The following is a 20380-nucleotide window of genomic DNA, read 5'->3' on the forward strand; positions in this document are numbered from 1 at the left end:
CAAGGGGCTGTCTCACCAAGAGTGCCCAGCATTAGGAAGACTCTCCAGAGAAGCCCCGAATCTGAGAACTTTCTGGTTCTTATGTAAATATCAGTCTTAGTGAAAAAAGCAGAAGAAAAACAGTTTGGCTAAGGAGCTGCCTCAAGGCTAGGTAGTTTTTCTTGAAAGGGAAAGGTCAAGTTTCACTAATCTAAACTTCTTGTTTTTTAATCATCCATTTCTCACAGAGCCTGTGTGCTTTTGCCCTGAAGTTTAACCATTCATTCCTTGGCCAAATCCTCCACAATTCTGCTATCCCCCATTTAGGTATCTTCCTCAAAAAGCTTAAGACATAATATTATAGCAATACATGTACACCAATGTTTATAGCAGCACAATTTGTGATAGTTAAATCCTGGAAGCAGCCTGTGTACCCATCAACAGATGATCAGATAAAGAAAACTTGATACCTATACATAATGGAGTACTATTCAACTATAATGGACAAATTTGAAGGAAAGGAGACATTTGTAGGAAAATGGATACAACTGGAAAATATAATGTTGAGTGAAATAAACCAGACACACAAGCTTAAATACTGTATGGTATCTCTCATGTGAGTAAGACAAAATACAAAGAGATAAATAAAGGATGGATAGAAGGTGACAGGGGGATGTATCTCTTGCAAATGAGAAGGGGTCCAACAGACTAAAAGTGAGAGGTAAGGGAAAGGAGAAGGGGAAATAAGTAGAATAAAGATATGCCATGTACAGGAACTTAATATCTTCAATGTATACAAACATTATATGTCCTAAACATGAGCTAAAATTAATAATATCAGTAAGAATGAAAATAGGGAAATGGGGAGAAGAGGAGGGAGAGGGAGGGAGTGATATTAAAAAATAGTCATTTGTATTATGTACTTGTACCCACTCCCCCAAGATGATTATAAAATGCACATACTGCAAACATGTGCTAATAAAATGAAAGAAATAGGTTAAAAGAAAACCATAGTTGTATGATTTCAAACATTTCCTATTGAGAGAAAGATATCAAGACATAGAATACAAGGACTGCCCCTCGTGATGAAAGAGAGTAGATATTCCTTTTCCTTGCTCTCAACAGCTACATGAGCTATACAGAGCTGTATGTCAAGCACTGCTAATTAATATACTTTAAACAGATCATTATTTAGGTCTTTAGGATGGCATAGTATCCTTTGATTTCTGAATTTTCTGTTAATGGTAAGAACCAAAATCCGGTGCTTGGTAAAAGAGTCATACAAAAATTAAAATTATGATCTTAGTATTGATCCGTACTTCCTAAATAAAAAAAATATGGAAATTAAACTATTAGAATATTTCTTCAAAATATTGGACACTGAAAAATTATTCAGTTTATGTGATTAAGTCCAAGATGGGCTCCAAGTTCTCAAAATGTCTTTAGAATTAGTAGGAAATGTTACATGATGATCAGTATTTATCAAGTATTAATTTATATTCATAATATTTTAAGTTGATAAGCCACAGAGGGAACAAATCCTTTACCTAATATTTAGTTAAATACAACAGTCTGTTAAGCCATTTCCATTGACTGCCTCCAGTTACCTCAGCAACTATAATCACTAAAAGCTCATTTGGAAACAATTAAGCTGCAATGAGATGAGGGGTTTTAAAAGGCTTTAGTTTTTACTCTCCTGCATCATCAGAAGCAGAGGTGCATCATATCTATACAATGAGGAAGAGGCTAAGGAATAATAGGCACTAGACTTAAGTACCAAGGTTTCAGTAAATTGGGAGAATCGCAAGTTTCAGGAAGGATCTCTTTCACATTGTTGCCATGTTCCTTCTATCTCTCTTTCCTCTACTTTGCTTCATTCTTTTCACCTATAATTGCCACCCAAAGTATTCAGGTTTATAAATCTCGAATACAGAACTTTTTTTCATTAACCTTGGGATATGGAGAGAAATTTATGAGTTTGCTTCTCAAGCTGCATTTCAACTTGAGCAAGCGCTGTCTCACAGTTGTACCTCCCACCCCATCTTTGTATTTCTAAAGTGCCTTGTAAATCAAGACTCAAGAAATGTGCTGAAATTGAACAACTTTAAAATCTATTCTATTGATAAGAATTTTTTTCTTAAAATTCCAAAATTAATTCAAGTTTAAAAGACACAATCAAATTATATCATAATAACACCTTTGACAAGGCAATCAAATGATTCATTTATTTGCTTGTCTCCTCAGTGACAAGCTAACCCTATGTATCTAATTTCTAATCAGTTAAAATCTGTATGGAACCCTAGGCCATTATGCCTATTTTAGCCTTTGTAATATTCCTCACTAACAAGGCACATTAAAATACTATGAAATTAATCGAAACAAATTTGTTTTAATTTGGAAAGCAAGATTATTGAAAAAGAATTCAAAATTAAGTGAGATAGAGAAAATAGTGTTTTTTTTACTCTATATTTGCATTTCAAATCTTGAAGTATTATTTCCATACCAATTAATAAAACTGAGGATATTATTTTCATAAAGTATCTACAAAATTAATATAAAACATTTAAACATTTCAATTTTATATTTAACATCCCTGTATCTTTAAATGAAAAATGTTGAATTGTGATTTCTCATTTTTTCATATTTCTTGTTTTTTTTGAGAGAGAGAGAAAGGCAGAGAGATAGAGGCAGAGAGAGAGAGAGACAGAGATAGAGAGAGACAGAGACAGAGAGATAGAGAGAAACAGAGACAGAGAGAGAAGAGGAGGAAGAATTGGAAAAGGAGGAGAAGGAAGGATGGAAGGATGACCTTAGTAAAACTTCACTGCACTTAGCTATTGTGCTATAGTTACTGGTGGAGAAGACAAAATTCAAAGTTCAATGTCAATTGAAGAGCCATAGATTTCTATCTCCAAAGGGCATGTACTTTGCATCTATTATGAACAACTTTGGAATTTACTCTACCATATATTTTAAATAATGAACAAAAAGTTCACGTACAAAGTGGGCATTAATAAGCTTTGTAGCACTATCTGAATTACCTGGGTAAAGTCCCAAAGTTCATTAAGTCATTTTCACTTACAATAATAAGTTATCTTGATTGTGATAGTGACATGCTGAAAGCACATGCTGTAATAGAGACTGTTTCCAAGAGGCCGTTTGTCAAGCAGGACTTATTTTCTTTCTCATTTTCCACGGGGACTAGAGCTGTAAAAAGGAAGTTACAGTTTTTGACTTAAGCAAAGATAATTAAAAATACGTACAAATGATAAATATCGTTGCCCATCCAAGGGTGTTTGTATAGCTTAAGTATATTGATAACTCCCACTCACCTTCAGAAATTTTAATATAGTTATATTTAGTTATGCTTGTAAAAATTCCAAAAAACTCTAACTGTAGTATTTATTTCAGGTATAATTCTTTCTGATGACTTAACTGTGGGTATATTATTATGGTATCTTTTAAGATTTTTTTCATTGTTAGGTATTCCTTTCCTCTTGCTGGTAAAAACTATTTGCCCTTTCATTACTGTTACCCCTTAATCACTACTTCATTACTTGAATATTTCTTATAGAGATTGTACTGAAATATACACCTGCACATTTCAATATGATTGGGCTGGGCCCCACTCCTTTGGCGCAGAAGAGCTCAGGTCCTGAGCAGTATGAGGGCCATCCAGTGGCCCTACCCTTTGGCGCAGAGGAGCTGAGCCACTCGGGTGCCAATGCACCCCTCCAACACCCCAACCTCCCACCCCCACCTCTGGCCACTGGTCCAAGTCAGCACTTGGATCCACACCACAGAGGGGCAGTGGGTCAGAAAAGACATTGATCTGAGCTCCAGAAGATAGGACAGAAGTGAACAAGAGAAAGAGGCCCTCTCTGAGGTTCCTAGATGAAAACTGAAGCTCACTGGAAAAGTGAAGAAAATCTCTGCAATAAAGGCACACTAGACCACCGTAGTTGGTAAGTTGGAGGGATCACCACCTCCCGTCAGAACCTGGACTATCTTCAGGGGAAGGGTAGCTGGAACCTGTAGTAGAACCTTGCAGAGTTCATCTCAGCAGGAGGTCAGAGATCTCAACTTGGGCCTTGCAGGCAGAAATCAGCCTGAACCTCAGGGGACAGTTGCTGGCTTGCTGAGACTAATTGACTTAGATCTGCACATTTCTGCCCACACTGTCTATAGTGACAGCAGAGACATACCCTGAAGGAGGCCCTTTATTTTTATTTTTTATTTCCAAAGTAATTTTTTCTCTTATTTTTAATATTTGTTCTAGTTTTTATCTATTCTTTTCTCTTTTCAAAATTTTCCCTCGTTTTGTCTTGTTTTCTTTTTTTCCTTTCTTTCTCTTTCTCTCTTTCTCTCTCCCACCTTGTTGTTCATTTCTCTCCCTTTTTATTCCTGTTCCTATCCTAATTCGAATTTCTTTTTTTTCTTACTTTTTCTTTTCTTTTTCCTTCTCTCAATTGTCATTAGTTATAAAGAAAAGTGAATAGTTTCTAGCCTTCCTACTGCTGTTAGGTTGTCCTGTTTTTGTGTTTGTTCTTTCATTCTGTATTCTCCTCTTCTCTTCAACAGCTTCCTAGAGTTTGCGTGATCTTCCTCCACCCTCTAGCCTTACTTCTAACTTTTCCCTATCATACCTATCTATCCCTCCCTCCCCAACTCTTTCTAAGTCCCCATCCTGGAGGGTAAAGTTGCTATATCAAAGAGCATTTTTCATTACAGACATTTTGGGCTGGTCCTTGATTTTTATTTAATTCACATGTTTAAAAGTAATAGATTAATAACTATTATAAATTGTCATTTTCTAAACTGTACTTGATGCTATTGTTGTTGGTAATTGTATCACTTGGGCTAAGGTGTTGCAATTGTTCAAATCAGTTGTCCTTCCTGGTATACTGAAAACGTGATGGCCTAAGAGTCATTAGAGACTCAAAACCTAAAGGCCAGATATATGTGGAAGACACTTCTGAGAAGCAATCTTTCCATAAAGGTTCTAAATACAAGGAATAAAGATACTTACAATAAGCAATATTGAAGTATCAACCCAGGAATTGAACCAAAAACAGTACCAACAACAAAAATAGAAATGAGAAGATACCTAAACAAGACACAAAATCAGGCTACCAGCTCACCAAAGGCAAATTCTGGGGGAAATGAGGTGGAAAAGTCTGATAATCAATCACCTGGGCACCCTACACTGATGGCACAGGAAGTAACAAGACAGATGAATGAAGCTCTAGAAAAATTCAAAACAGAAATAATTTCCCAGATAACCACAGAGATGGTGAACAGAATGAAAAACATGATTAGAGACTCTAGAACAGAAGCAGATAAAAGAATAGATGAGCTCAGGACCATGATGGAAGCCATGAATGCCCAGCATAGGAAAGAAATGGAAACCATGAATCAGATTCAAACAGATATCCAGGAGATTAAAAACTCCAATGAAAGCATTCACAGAAGAATGAGTGAATGCTAAAAATAGGGACCATGAAAATGCTGGTGGGGGTGTGGAGAGAAAAGAACCCTTCTCCATTGTTGGTGGGAATGTAGATTGGTGCAACCACTGTGGAAATCAGTATGATGATGCCTCAAAGAACTAGGACTACAGGTCCCATTTGACCCAGCTATTCCCCTACTGGAAATCTTCTCCAAAGAATTAAAAGAATCATACCATAGTGATATATGTGCACCTATGTTTATAGCAGGACAGTTTGTAATAGCTAAATCTTGGAAACAGCCTAAGTGCACATCAACTGGAAACTGGGTAAAGAAGATGTGGTTTTTCTATAAAATGGAGTACTACTCAGCCATAAAGAATGAAACCAGAGACATTTATAGCTAAATGGATTCATATTGAGGCCATACACTTAAGTGAAATAAATAGGACACACATGTGTAACTACTGAATAGTTTCTCTAGTGTGAGAAATTGAAAGTATAAATAAGGATGAAAATGATTAAAATGAATAATTGATAATTTGAAATAAGAAAAGGTCCAAGGGTTAAAGAATGGTGGGAGGGGAAGGGGAAAGGGAAGAAGGGAAAGGAAAAATTATGAGAAAGAAAAAAAAATGGAACCAAACTCTGTGTAAATAGGAAAGGGTGGAGGGGGTAAAGGGTGCACAGGTAATGGGAGAAAAAATTAAAAACTAAGATACATCATGTTCTGGTACAAACACCCAATGATAAATGTAAATGTATTTTATACCTAAAATGTACTAATAAATATATATATAAATAAAAATAATATAGGGACAATGAGAAATCGATGATGTAAACTTTGTATGGTGTGGGAAAGGGTTGTTCTAAATTAATGCCTCATGGACACACAAAGCAATGCATATACACTGTGCATTTGCTTGCACACTAGACATATATACACACAGCTACTGTTATTGTCTCTAGGGTGTTCTGTTTCTTACTACTGCTGAGCTGTAAGAGACATTAACTTTGCTAGGTTGTTGAGTACAAAGGTAAAATGAGTATCAAAATTATTTTTCTACTAACAATCAGCTTTGTCATTCATTAACCATATATTCTTGATGAGTATTTGAACCTCTGTTTATTACAGTATACTGTTTGTATAAATAAGATCATAGGGTTTGGGATCACAGATTAAGTTTTTACTCTGTTAATTTTTAACTCTGAGTTCCTGGAAGTTTATTTAACCCAGCTATGCCACATTTTTATAACTTCTAACACTAGGATAATAGTATTAGTTGTCTTTTCACAGTATTGATGAAAATACTAAGGCTCAGAATGGTTAAAGATTTGGTCAGAAACATACAGACTGTCCTCAACAGTAAGGATAAGATCTTTTGTCAGAATAATTCAAATAATTTATTCACAATATCATAGTATACATTTTCAAACAGAATTTTGTTGATGGCAATATAAAGAAATAAACACATATATATTTTCTTATATTGTTCTTAACATGAACTTTGTAATCATCATATAACTTAAAAGAGTTTAAATACTGTGGGGAGTTTTAGTATGTTGACTTTAGAGTTTCTTATTAACCTTTGATAGTTTCAAAGCAGTGAAAGTTGAAACATCTTATCATTCATTTTTATAATGCATTTGTCCAGTCTCTCTTATTGAAAAGTATTAAGCAAAATATTTGGAAGACAAAAATAAGTACAATTTTATTTTGTACTTGATTCATGAATGTGGAGTAAAGTTGAAGGTAAGCTTTAAGATAATTAGAAATAAATTACAAAATATGAATTGAAATTTTAATAATGAAAATATACATTAGTTTTGGTCAACAGCCTATGTTCCTTTCTATGCATTCTTTAATTCCAGTTTGTTTTTGGAATATTTTTTAAAACTTTTGTAATTATTTTCTCCTAAGTAAACACCATTACTAATGCCATGTATAAACATAATCATTCCAAATGATTACTTAGAAAATACTGGTAAATCAGTCATTTTGATAAAGAAACTCTGTTCTAATTTTTTATATATAGTTTTAAGAACTTAGAATATCAGTGTGCAACACACCTATTGCCAAGTTCAAACTCAAGTTGACCAAATAATTTTGTTCTTTCAATTGCTCTCTTTAATTATGACTTTTTTTTTTATTATTATCATCATGATGAGCTAGTAGGTTTCTTTTATCTGGTGAACTTTTGTCTGACTTTTACTATACAAAAGATCAGTCTAATTTGTACATACACCAGCATTAATCAGATACCATGTTCCATTATGAAAAGGTATTTCAGTGAAAGATATACTTATGCTTTTCAAAACTTTGATAGCCTCATTGATATACAAAAATATAGTTCAATAGAATTAATAAAGAATAGAATAGGAAAATCTTAGAGTGAGCATGTAGTGAATCACAAATGTAATTATTTCCCTTTCAGTAAAAGTTGATAAAAGACTGTGAAGTTAAACATTCAACCCTCAAGAGTGGTCAACAGACATTGATCTGAGGTCAAAATATTTCACTCAAGTATATTCCTTATTTCCAAGTTTTACCCAGATGTTAGAAACTTACATTTGTAGAAAAGTTCAAAATCTACTGGGCATTTTTGATCATTAAGTTATAACATGTTCTTAACTACTAAACAATGAAATAAGTGATGAATATCTATCTATTGAACCAAAGCAATTTCATGCCTAATTTTATTTAAGTAAATAAAATGAAATAAAATCATACATTGCAGGGCTATTAGTAATGTGTTCCTATTTTGCAAATGTTTGACAGTTAAAGATCTTAATTTGGTTATATATATAAAAATATCTACTCTTCACTACCTATATGTTCACAGTACACATTCAAAATCTCTTGAATTCTAAATAACTGTGAAGTCCTAGCCTTCTCTAATACTGGAAGATATACATCTAAATACATAACAAAACAGTCACACTACTAAAAAATTGCATTCTGCTATAAAAGTGCTTCCATATCATACAGAAAATCACTTTCAACTTTTAAGTGTAATAAGTGTTTTTTCAAAATAGTATCTATCAGTGCTTTTAATTGCTAGCGCAATATAGAGACAAGATTCACCCAAATGTATACAGTACTTAAAATGGGTACATTTCTTTGTAGGTAAATTATACCCTAAATAAACCTGCATTTAAGAAGTTTATAGAGTCAATCAGTACATTGGGAATTAAATCTAAGATTCCCCCATATTTGGTGTGTAGAGTCATAAATTATTCCCTGATTCAGCTATGGAGGCTTTTATAAACATACACTTAGCAACCAAATCTATCATTGATATTGCTTCATTGATTACCAAGCTTACCTGTTCATAAAAAGGCCTATGTACCTGTTAAATACAGAGATTCCATTACCACCCAAGACCAACTAAATCTGCCTACTTAAAAATTGTATCAGTTTTGATTACTTTGACAGGTGCATTTGAGGATAGTGCTTCTGATTCCTCACGACCTCTTAGTAGTTTTTTTTTAGCTTTCTAAAAAGCTAAAATTTCTTCTGTCTTTTGAAGTGTTCAAAGATTTACAAACCTCTATTTTTGTACAATTCTAGATATAGCAACATGCATAGATTGACACCCTAATCAGGAATTTTAAAAATAAGATATTTAAGGAAAGACTAGAAATCTACTTTGGTTCACTTCCAATATCACCTTTCTAAACTTAGCATAGCAATAATATTTAATATTCCTACTTCCCTATGTACTTTGCTAAAACAAAAGAATAAGAAGCTTAAAGGAGGTTGAAAATGATTTCATATCTTTGAAGCAAAATAAGAAAAAAAAACAAGAGCAAATAAACAATGCTATATTATTTTACTAGTCATTGAGAAAGTAAATTTGCAAATTTGAAAAAGTTTTGTGATGCCAGTTACTTATTTTCGAGTTCAAAAGAATGCATTATAATTGTTTATGATTATCAACTCATCTACTTGTTTATAAACAATTATTAAAGTTAAATGTACAATTAATGTAACTCATCAATAAAGTGGCTTTGCTTATTGAAATTAACTATTTTTCATTTTTATGAATTCTGAATTATTGAAGCACTTTGTTTATAGCTAGAGAAAATTTTGCACTGATTATGAATACTAACAAATGCCTGAAATTCCTAGTACCCAAATAAGCATCATAGAAAGGAGCCTTCCAGTTTGTAGCAGCAAGCATATTTGTGTTTTCCTTAAAGGGACTAAGGAAGCCACACCCGAATCACCTGGAATGCTTATTAAAAACAATCCACTCCACCCAGCTCCATAAAGAGTGTATCTACATCATAAAGGCACTGGCCCAAGAATCTGTATTTGAACCAGATTCTTAGCAACTGATACAATAAAACAGCTTGGTAAAACTCGGTATTTTAAGAACTCGGAGCCTGATGAAGGTAGGGTCTGTCACTATCTCTTATGTCAGACTGGCTGGCTTTATCCAGAGTAGACCTACAAATGGATCCATATGACAGTGTTATGTTTGCTATCCATAAAAGCATTTCTCTGAGAGCAAACACCAGAATCATTAAGTCAACTTTTCTCAGAACCATCTGGCATGGATTTTTGGCTACTCTTTAGAGGCTTTCTACAGCCAAAACAAAAAGAAGCAATATATTTTTTTCCTTTAGTGCCACAATTACTAAAGAATAATCACTTGTGAGATATAAAAAATGAATGTATATAATTATATTTAGAAATATATATGAATTTGAATATGCATGTATGCATATATCTCCATCTATTCACATAAGCAGGTTTCAAATGTATTCCCTGATTGCAGAAAGATTTAAGGGAACAAGAGCAGTACATATGAACCACCACCACCTCTGCCACTGCCAACCATATCAGCACCTGCTCCTCCTCCTCCGCTGCCTGGGAGAAAAAGCCGCACGGAGTCCAGTTACCTTCAATTCATGGCTCTCATTTTGGAGGAGCTCACGAGCCAGGCCTGTTTGACAGCTTCTGTCAGGACTGCCTGACCAAGGGGGACACTAAGCTTCTTACCAAAGCTTGAGGCAGAAGAAAGTGGATAGTTTGGTGTGGATGCATCTAGACTGGAAGGAATGGAATCCCACTGAACAAAAACCCATGGCAAACTGGTCTGAGGCAGAATGTGATTCAATCAGGGATGTGGAAAGCCAGAGTGGACAGGACTGTATCCTAAGTGGTGGATCCAAAACTAAACCACATCTTCAAGGCCGCAGATAGAAAAAGCCATTGGTGAGTTCCTGGCAGCCCCCCAAAGATGAAGCTGCCCAGTGGCACCCTCCACAGACTAAAAGCCAAGACCCTCTGTCCCAAGACCCTTTCTAAGAATAGGCCTGAAACCTCTTAAAAGCTCAATTTAATTATTTGTGAAGAAATGGATCCTATTATTTAAGAGTGCCACTTTAAGGGCCGGGGGTTTAGCTCAGTGGTTTCGCCACCTGCTGTGCAAGGGCAAGGATCTGAGTTCGATCCCCGGTACCTTAAAAAAAGAGTACCACTTCAGCTGGCCAGGGTCACCTCTGATTTCAAGATCTTTGCTTTGACCATGGTACATTGTCCTGATTGAACAGGGAGCAAATCTGGCAGTGAGAAAGTTGTTCATGTGCCCCTGCTCTGACCAGCCTGCTCTGACCAGCCTGTCCAAGGGCGTGACACCGAGTAGACACCACAGAAATATAAATACTTACAGCAACCTGAAGTGGTTTGGAAACGAACTTTTATCCTGAACGTGGAAACTGCACATGGGTTTTAGAGTTTATGCTCTAGGATAAATAGAAGCTATAATGAAAGAACACAGTCAATCCTAATCCTTATTCAAAGAATAAGGCCGGTACATATATTTGGGAGTGGGTATTTGACAGTGCTTACTTGATACTATGTCTCAGAGTTATAAACAAGAATGTACAAGCCGTTAACATTGATAGCTTTAAAGTGGTTGTGACCTTAGTGTACATGAATGTGCTGGCCTGTTTCTTTTCCTAGTTAGAGGTAACAAATGTACAGCTGTAGAGTGTTAAGGAAGTACAGAATTAGGTATAAAGAAAACCACTTTTAGGCTTTAAGTCCAGGTCATCTTTCTGTCCTGCAAGGACTAGTGCATCTTAGAAGTGCTCTTGTTCTCAAGGCTGCATTTTTTTAGAAAAGTGAATGATCAATAAATGGTGTTTTATAATAAAATAACTTAATACTTTTTTAAAAAGAGAACTATATATGCAAAAACAATGATTTTTTTCATTGCCACAAATATCAAGGAAGCTGATAAAGGAGATGAAGATAACTAAGATAAAGAGAAAAGAGAAAATAATGTATGGTTACTTTTTATAATCACCTTTCTTCAAGTGAATAGCTTATCAAGTTTTACGGTATGTACTTTAATATTTTGGAGGATAAGATTTGACATAAAACTTGTTCCACTTAATAATAATCTTCACCATAAAACTTTTTCTCAAATTGTTTTAAATTGATCTTTGTCCGGTACAAAAATCCTATGATAACCAGTGTCATAAAAAGTAGATAGCACATATAAGTATGGGTCAAGTTTTCCCCATGTGGAGGAAAAATTGCTTTTACAAAGCACAGGCAAGAATTAAAGGCTCAGAATACAAAATATATCTGAAATGTATTATATCTGTGTATAAAATTTGCCAAGACAATAGTCTATTTATTTATTCACTTTGGTGGCCTTTAAAAACAGCAAAGAAAAGCAGTCATTATTGTTTTGCATAAAAATCAGTTCTCTAAAAATACCATTCACTAAAGAGCACTCTGATGGGCTGAAAGTGTCAATGCATCTAGAACGGAGGAGAGGTTCCCAAGAAGTATTGAAAGAGTCTAGCAGAATATTTATATACCATCTCAATGAGCTAAATAATTTACTAATATGACCCCTTTTGTTCACAACATTTTGAAAACAAAATGCTTTTAAAAATGAGTGATCATTTTAGTTGAATCCGTCAAGAGATGCATTTAAAATTATGACAAAGCTACTAATTAAAAATAACACACATGTTCCGATATAAATGCTTCTGCTTCATATCTAAGGTACAATCCTGGAGAAATTTGCATATTGAAGATGCCATTGGTTAGACAACATCATTTGTTATTTTATATATAGTTTTTATTGTAAAGATTATTAATTATTAGTTTTAAATCTTAATGATTTTTAGCTCCATGTATAGTCATATTATTAAAATTATAAAATTACATTTCTATTTACAAAAGACTTAATCTCCAATTTTAGTTTCCATATTTTAATTGTTTCTCATTAGTTTCTGAAGAGTGGAAGGGGGCATAGAAAGAATTAAGATCTAGCAACTCCACAATAAATGTAATCATTATGTAATGCAAACATATACTAATAAAAAAATTAAAAGGTGCAAAGTATGCATATGAGTCTAAATGATTTTATATATATTGACCTGCTGGGGAAATTTATTTGTCTAGACTGGATCAGGACTAACATTATGCCTTCTGCTCCAATTCCAGAATCTACATAGGTATAACTCTCTCTTCTCTCAATGATCATAGATAAAATGGTCTGGCTAGTATGAGAATAATCCCATAATCTCTGTCATAGACTAAATGTTTGTGTCCCTTTGCGTTTCATATATTGAAATTTTACTTCCTAGGTGATGTCACTAGAAGGTTAGGTCTTTCAGAGGAAGTAAGGTCATCAGGGTCAAATTCTCATGAATAGGCTTAGTGCCTTTATAAGAGACAGGAGAAAGGGCCACTCCTTTGGCCCTTTGTCATGCAAAAATACAGGGAGAAAAGGGTATCTGCAATCTAGGAAGTGCCCTCTCATCAGACACCAAGCACTGTCAACACCTTGATCTATGGATTTCTCAGCCTTCAGAAATGTGAGAAATAAAGTTTGTATTTAAGTATCTCAAACTGTGGCAATCTATCAATCTCCCAGCTTATCAGTGTTTATAGGGCTGCCTGTCCATCCTTCTGTTTCTTAAATGTACTTTCTTTTTTTAAAATAAATGTACTTTCTTATCTAATCTTTATTTAATACTAAAAGTAATAGGAAAACATTAAATGGTTTCAGTCATGATAGCAATGTAATCACATTTTTGCATTTTCAAAAACTCTACATGCATGCAAAAGGATACACAAAAACTAAAGACTATTGTGTTAATTCACATAAAGAGCAACATTCACTTGAATTTGGATAATGACAGCAAGCCTGAAGAAAGGAACCAGACTAAGTAGGACACAAAGTCCTCTGGTACCCACTAAAAGCTGAAACTAGTAAAGTGAGGGACTTTTTTTTTCTTGCTGTTAAGAAGCTTACATTCTAGCAAAAGGCTATGGACCATAAAAAAGTAAATGAATGAAAAGCAAAATATGTAAGAGTGAACAGAAGTTTAAACAAAAATAAGAATGGGACATGGAAGTATATGATTAAGTATCAAGGTCAGATGAAGTCATTGATAAGGTGTGATTTCAGCTACACTTTAGAGGCAGTCAGGGAGTAGTTACATGCACTCCTGAGAGAAATACCCCTGGGTAAAGGATCCAGGGAGTCTAAGTGGGTCTTTACCTGGGGTTAGAGGACCGAGGCTGAGCAGAAGCAGGGGAGTGGTTCACATCACAGGAAGTGTAGAAGCTGGGCCCTGTGCTCTGTGCTTGCTCCTGCTGGTCCTGATTATCCCTCCTGGCTCACTGGCCCAAAAGAGCTGAAAACTTTGGCAAGGCCCAAACAGAGCCAGAATCCGCCATTAGCCTGCATCCTGGAATCAGAACTTTGATTTTCTGCTCCAGGAACTGAGCTGCTTCCAGAGCTATCAAGGCTTCTTTCTTTGCCCCCCAAGATCAGATGATCACTGGGTAAGTACACAGAGGCTGGCAGGGAGGGCTGGGGCTAGGATTGGGACTTTTGCCCCCGGGTCGCTGCAAGTCTGAGGTTTGAATCAGTCTTAAGAAGTACTAGAGGTGAAATGGAACTGAGCTATTCAGAAATGGTGTGGTTCTAGCTCCTTGGGACACAATGTTTCCCCCTGAGGAAGCTAGTACTACATAAGCAAAACAAGTCATGTAAATTCTATGGAAAAATCAGGCCGAAGGTGATGAGCTTGCAGCACCTTTTGGGTCACTTGTAGGATCTAGACTCTTCCTTCAGTTCAGTGGGAGCCTTTGTTGTGTTTTAAGCAGATAAGTCATGTGATCATACTTTTGTTTTGAGGATTTTCTGGCAGCTGTATGTAAATAACTGGTGGTGTATTGCTTTATTGACTCAGAGACATTTACCACAAGACTTGAAGACACCCTGGGAGTTCAGCTCAGGATAATAGTGATAAAGGTGGTGAGGACTGGACTCTGGGTTGTTTTTGAATAATTTTTCAGCTACAAAAGGAAAAAAATTGACAATATATGTTTCTTGATTTATTCCCTTTGCCTTCTCCCTCACACCCATCTGGCACCAATTCTCCAGTCACATTTGTGTTCAATAACCACATTCTTTTCTCCTGCAGTCCTGCTGTTGCCTTGGATGACAATGTCTAAACCAAGTACAGTGGGTTCTCAAGTTCAAAGACAGTGGCATGTTTTCACTTTCTTTTGGTCATCTCAGTCACAACATTAAGACTTCTCAGTCACAAGTCCAACTCCTCGGAAAACTTGTATGGAGTAAGGTTAAACATAGCAGGACCTATCTGCTCATTTTTTTTTTTTTTTTTTGCTCATTTTAAATATGTGTTCCTTCTACATCAATGTGTTGTTGATTACAATGTTTTTAGTCCATGGAAACTATCTAATTTTAAGATGGACCATCTAATTTTAAGAAAGTTTAAAAATCATAGTTAAAAGATATTATTAGCATTGAATGGTTTCAAGATTGCTATTTAAAAATTTCCAATAATATTAAATTTAAAATATGTGGTTATTATAGTTATCAAAACTGGCTATACTTTATGAAAGACTAAAAGACACTGCATCCCAAGATTATATATTATTTGATCTTATCTAATTTTTACACTCTTCTATTACATATAAAAAGTAACTCATTTATGATCAATACTGTGTTACTTTTTTACATTTTTTATTACTACATGTTTGCAGTATATAATGACCACATTCATTCCTCATGGGAAGTTAGTAAATGTAAATAACACACCTTAATTCTTTTTTAATCACCTTCTTTTTTCCCCCTCTCCTCTCCCTCCATTTTTTCATATAATGAGAGCATCCCTTGTTCCATGGTGGTGCAACATTAGTGAAGGGAGCGAATGATCTAGGGCTTCTTTTTCTTTCATTAAACTACTTACATTTGCTCATTGTTAACACCTGGAAGAACTACTAGAAGAAAATTATAGTAAACTGACATTGACATTAGTACAATCATCATTATTGAAAAAAGAAAGAAATTAAAGACACAAATATAAAGCTATCTCATGTTCATGGTTCAGAAGAACTGATATCATCAAAATATCTATATTCAGTGCAATCTCTGTTGTAATTTTTTGTAAAAAATTGTTTGTATTTTATATTTTTTATTATATTTTTCTAGAAAAACAAAACAATGTCTAAATTTTAAATAGAATCACAGAATGCCCCCAATAGCTGAAGTAATCTTGAGCAAGAGGAACAGAGCTGGAGGAGTCATACTTCCTGATTTTAGATTACAAAGCTACAGCAATTAAAGCAGTATAGTACTGACATAAAAACATAGCATAGACAAATTGAACAGAAGAAAAAGCCCAAAAATAAATGTGTAACCAATTAATCTCTGACAAAAGTACCAAGAATACTCAGTAGAGAAAGAATTGTACATTTAATAAACAGTAATGGGAAAACTGGAACTCCACAAGGAAAGACAAAAGAAAGGAAGGAAGAAAAGAAGGAAAAAAGGAAAGAAGGAAGGAAGGAAGGAAGGAGGGGAGGGAGGGAAGGGAGAGAGGAAGAGTAAAATCAAACTGAATACTGACCTTAAATCATACCCAACAATCAAGGAAAAATGGATGAAACACAAAATCATGAGTCCTGAAACTGTAAAACTATTAGAAGAAAACATAGAGGAAAAGGTCCTTGAAGTTGGTCTTGACTATAATTTTTTAGATATGATGCCCAAAAACACAGGCAACAAAAAACAAAAGTAAACAAGTGGTGCTCATCTAACAAAAAATTTTGCACAGCAAATATAACAATCAACAAAGTAAAGAGACAACATACAGAATGATTGAAAATATTTGCAACCTGTTATGTTCAGTAACAGGTTAATATCCTCAATATGTAAGGAATTCATACATCCCATAAATACATTAGGTCCATCTAATGTTTTAAAAAGTAATAGAAAGTAGAAGGGAGACTATGATTAGACAAAAGAAGTATACAAGGGCAGATAATAGGGAGATGGATATGATCACAATATGTTAAATATGTTATGTGTTAAAAAATGTGAAATGGAGGATTAGGCAAGGGGATGAAGGGTGTGTAAAAATGAGTAAAATATTTATATGTATGTATGAATCTGCCAAAATTAAACCTATTAATCTTTAAAAGTAATATGCACTGATAAAAGAAGATGTGAATAAATGAGTAAAGGATATGAATAGATAGTTCCCACATACATAAAAACGGCCAACAGAACATGACGTTACTTAACATCATCAATTGTCAAGAAAATGCAAATCAAAACCACGATGAGATGAGATAGCTCACATCTGTTAGTATGGCTATTATCAAACAGTAAAAATATAGCATATATTGATGTGGAAAAGGGTACAATATTGTTGGAAATGTAAATTGGTAGAGCCATTATGGAAAATAGTATTGGGAATCCTCAAAAAATTAAAAATAGAACCACCGTATGATTCAACAATCCCACTTCTGAGTACATATCTGAAAGAATAAATAAACAAAAATATGTGAAATACTTGCTCATTGTACATTATTAACAGTAGCCATAATATGAAAAAAAAGCACTTACCTTTCCATTGATTGATGAATGGATAAAGAAGATATGATATGGACATACAAGCACACACAGTGGAATATTATCTGGTTTGGAAAAAGAAGGAAATCCTGCCATATGCAACATCAGGAATGGGCATGGAGGACATGCCAACTGAAATAAGATACAGAAAGACTAATACTTCACAATATCACTTCTACATGGGTGAAATCTAAAAAACATTAAACTCATAGATACATAAAACAGTAGTTACTAGGTGTAGGAGCATAAGTGAGCTTGGTGATGTCTTGTTCTCAGTCTTCGGGGAAAACTTTCAGTCTTTCACAAGTAAAGCTACAGAGAAATTGATTACAAGATTTACGGAAATAAAAATCAATAGGCGCTCAGTTCTGTTGCTTAAAATGGCATAATATTTGCATGTAATCTATGCACATCCCCCCATATACTTTAAATCATTTCTAGATTATAATACCTACAGTGGAAATAGTATGTATACATGGGTACATTGTTAGTGGACTGTTTAGGAAATAATGACAGACATTGTCTATACTAATTGCAGAGGCTATTTTTTCAATTATATTCTATCTACAGTTAATAAAATGCAGGCATGTATAACACGTTCAGAGAGTTGTAGGTCCTTTTTTATAGATTATCAATTCTATTCCTATTTTATCATTATGGGTATTGAATTTTGCGAAAAGATTGTTCTCCATTGATTGATATGATTCTCAACCTCTTCTCCCTGTTCCTGCTGTTATGGTAGATTACATTTATAAGGAATTTTGTATCTTCAGTGTGTTTTTTTGAGGGGGGAGGGTTACCAGGGTTCGAACTCAGGACCTTGCGCTTGCAAGGCAGCAGGCAGTGGAACCACTGAGCTAAATCCCCAGCCCAGTAGGTGTTTTTATGTCTGTGATGTTTTTTATTTTAGCCTTTGGGTGATATTACTTTCATAAAATTAATTGTGAAATTAAGTGAAGAAAACACTGTGTCATTCAGTAAGATTTAAAGTTCAGGTTTTTTGTTCGGCCTCTACTAGCATCATCCTACTAACAACTGCACCCTTGTAACTGCACTCATGGGAGTGGGCATGAAACCACAATATTATTTTGTGTACATGACCATTGACTAGTGATTATTTTCTAAAAATTTTTAGTCTTCATAGACTCCTCCCATTAGGGATTGTTTCTCTCTACCAAAAGTAAGTTGCCTGTGGCCAGAGATATGAAGGAGCTATATATCAATATGTAAATTTAAATTAAGTGATATTTTACTGAGACTGAAGATGATATGCACTAAAATGAATTGCAGTGGAACTTAAAGTTCAGAAATCCATTAATCTGCATCTTTTTCACCAAATTTCTGAGGTAGAGAGAGCAGAAAATTGCCAACGAAATTAAGAAACCTAAGAAAATGACTTATACAGATATTTAACTGCAGAGTGAATAATTTAAGATTTCATAATCCTTATTTTGTTCATCTAAAGAAAAATGGCATAGCCTTGATTAATCTCAATGACAGAGCAAGGTAATTCACAATTCCATCATGTGATTCTACACACAAAAATAAATTAACAATACATTCCCATTCAACACAGTGAAATGAAAATAAATATATTAACAATTTAGTTGGGCAAAAACATTGTGTTCTAAAAATACTTTAGTACTACTGATAAAAGTTTTCAAGAACATATTTTCATTTGATGTAAATTATAAATAAAATAAAATATAAATTACTAAGCAGAGATATAATTTGTTGAAATCAGTCTAGATGTATGTACCTGCTCTACATAGCTATGTCTATTATCTATAAACACTTTTATTATCAACTAGCAAAATATTTCCAATTAAATGAATACAGGAAAACAAATAATTGAAATTCCAACTCTGGTGAAAGAACAAATTCCACAGATAACTTTCACATGATAGAAAACCTTCTTCAGTATCAGTAGGATATGATCCATTTAAATTGCACATAAGCAAGAGCTAGGTTACTTGCACACCTTAAGTTTGTTATTGGTTGAACAGATAATCTATGTTTTTTTTCACTTTCTCAATTGTAAAATGATGTCAGCTCAATATGTTTATCTCAAAGATTCATTCCAGTTTTAAAACTTTATGATTTTATGATTCTGGCCTGCTTGGTATGATTTTGTTACTTTGTGGTAAAATGTCAAGGGTCAAAATCTATCACTAGAAGAACGGGCAACTTTGCTTTATCACAGTCATCCAATTATATTTAGCATGCTACTTCACCAGGAAACCCTTTACAGCATCTCCACTTGGAACTCTCAACATTCACAAATCACATGCTCAGTCACTTCTGTGACCTAATTATCACTTAGAATGGTTGTATTTCTGTAATGTGAAACTCAGAATACTTCTCTGACACTCTTGTGTTCCCATTGTTCCTTCTCCCCAAACCCTCTGACATCACATTTCTTTTCTCCATGATACTGTTTTTATAATTCTATCAACCACAGAAAAGTCACCTAATTACTGATTGAATCAAAAATTTATGAAAAGCTCTCAATTGTACCAAGCAGCTGTTTTATTTAGCTAAAGCCAAAGGTCCATCCACTGCTAGATCTATGCATGTTTTCACATGTTTTTTAATTAATAAAGAAAATCATTCTTCTCAGTTGTGTTCCACTTAAACTCCCATGCCACCCAATTTCTTGAGAAAAATTAAACTTTCCATTTGATGCTTCAGTGTTTTCTTATATCTTGCCATTAAGTCATTGCATTGGATTTCTGCTGCCAACCTGCCCTGAAATTGAAATCTCAAAACTCTGACACTCAATGTCTCATATAAGACAAATCAAATATTCACTCTCTCTGAACTCTCAAGCCATTATCAACCATCAGGTGGTGCTTCTCAATTTCAGAATTCCTACATAGCCATTAAATTTAGATTCCTAGAGTTCTATTCTTTCTTTCTTTTTTTGGCGGGTGGGGGTTAAGTCATTAAGAAACTTGAATATCTGCCTTTATACTAATCAGACAAATTCTTAACTCTAGCCATCCTTCTCAGAACTACTGTATT

Source organism: Heterocephalus glaber, unplaced genomic scaffold, assembly GCF_053883595.1.
Source record: "Heterocephalus glaber isolate CG9 unplaced genomic scaffold, H.glaber_assembly_v1.0 deba00001504, whole genome shotgun sequence".
Taxonomy (NCBI): Eukaryota; Metazoa; Chordata; class Mammalia; order Rodentia; family Bathyergidae; genus Heterocephalus; species Heterocephalus glaber.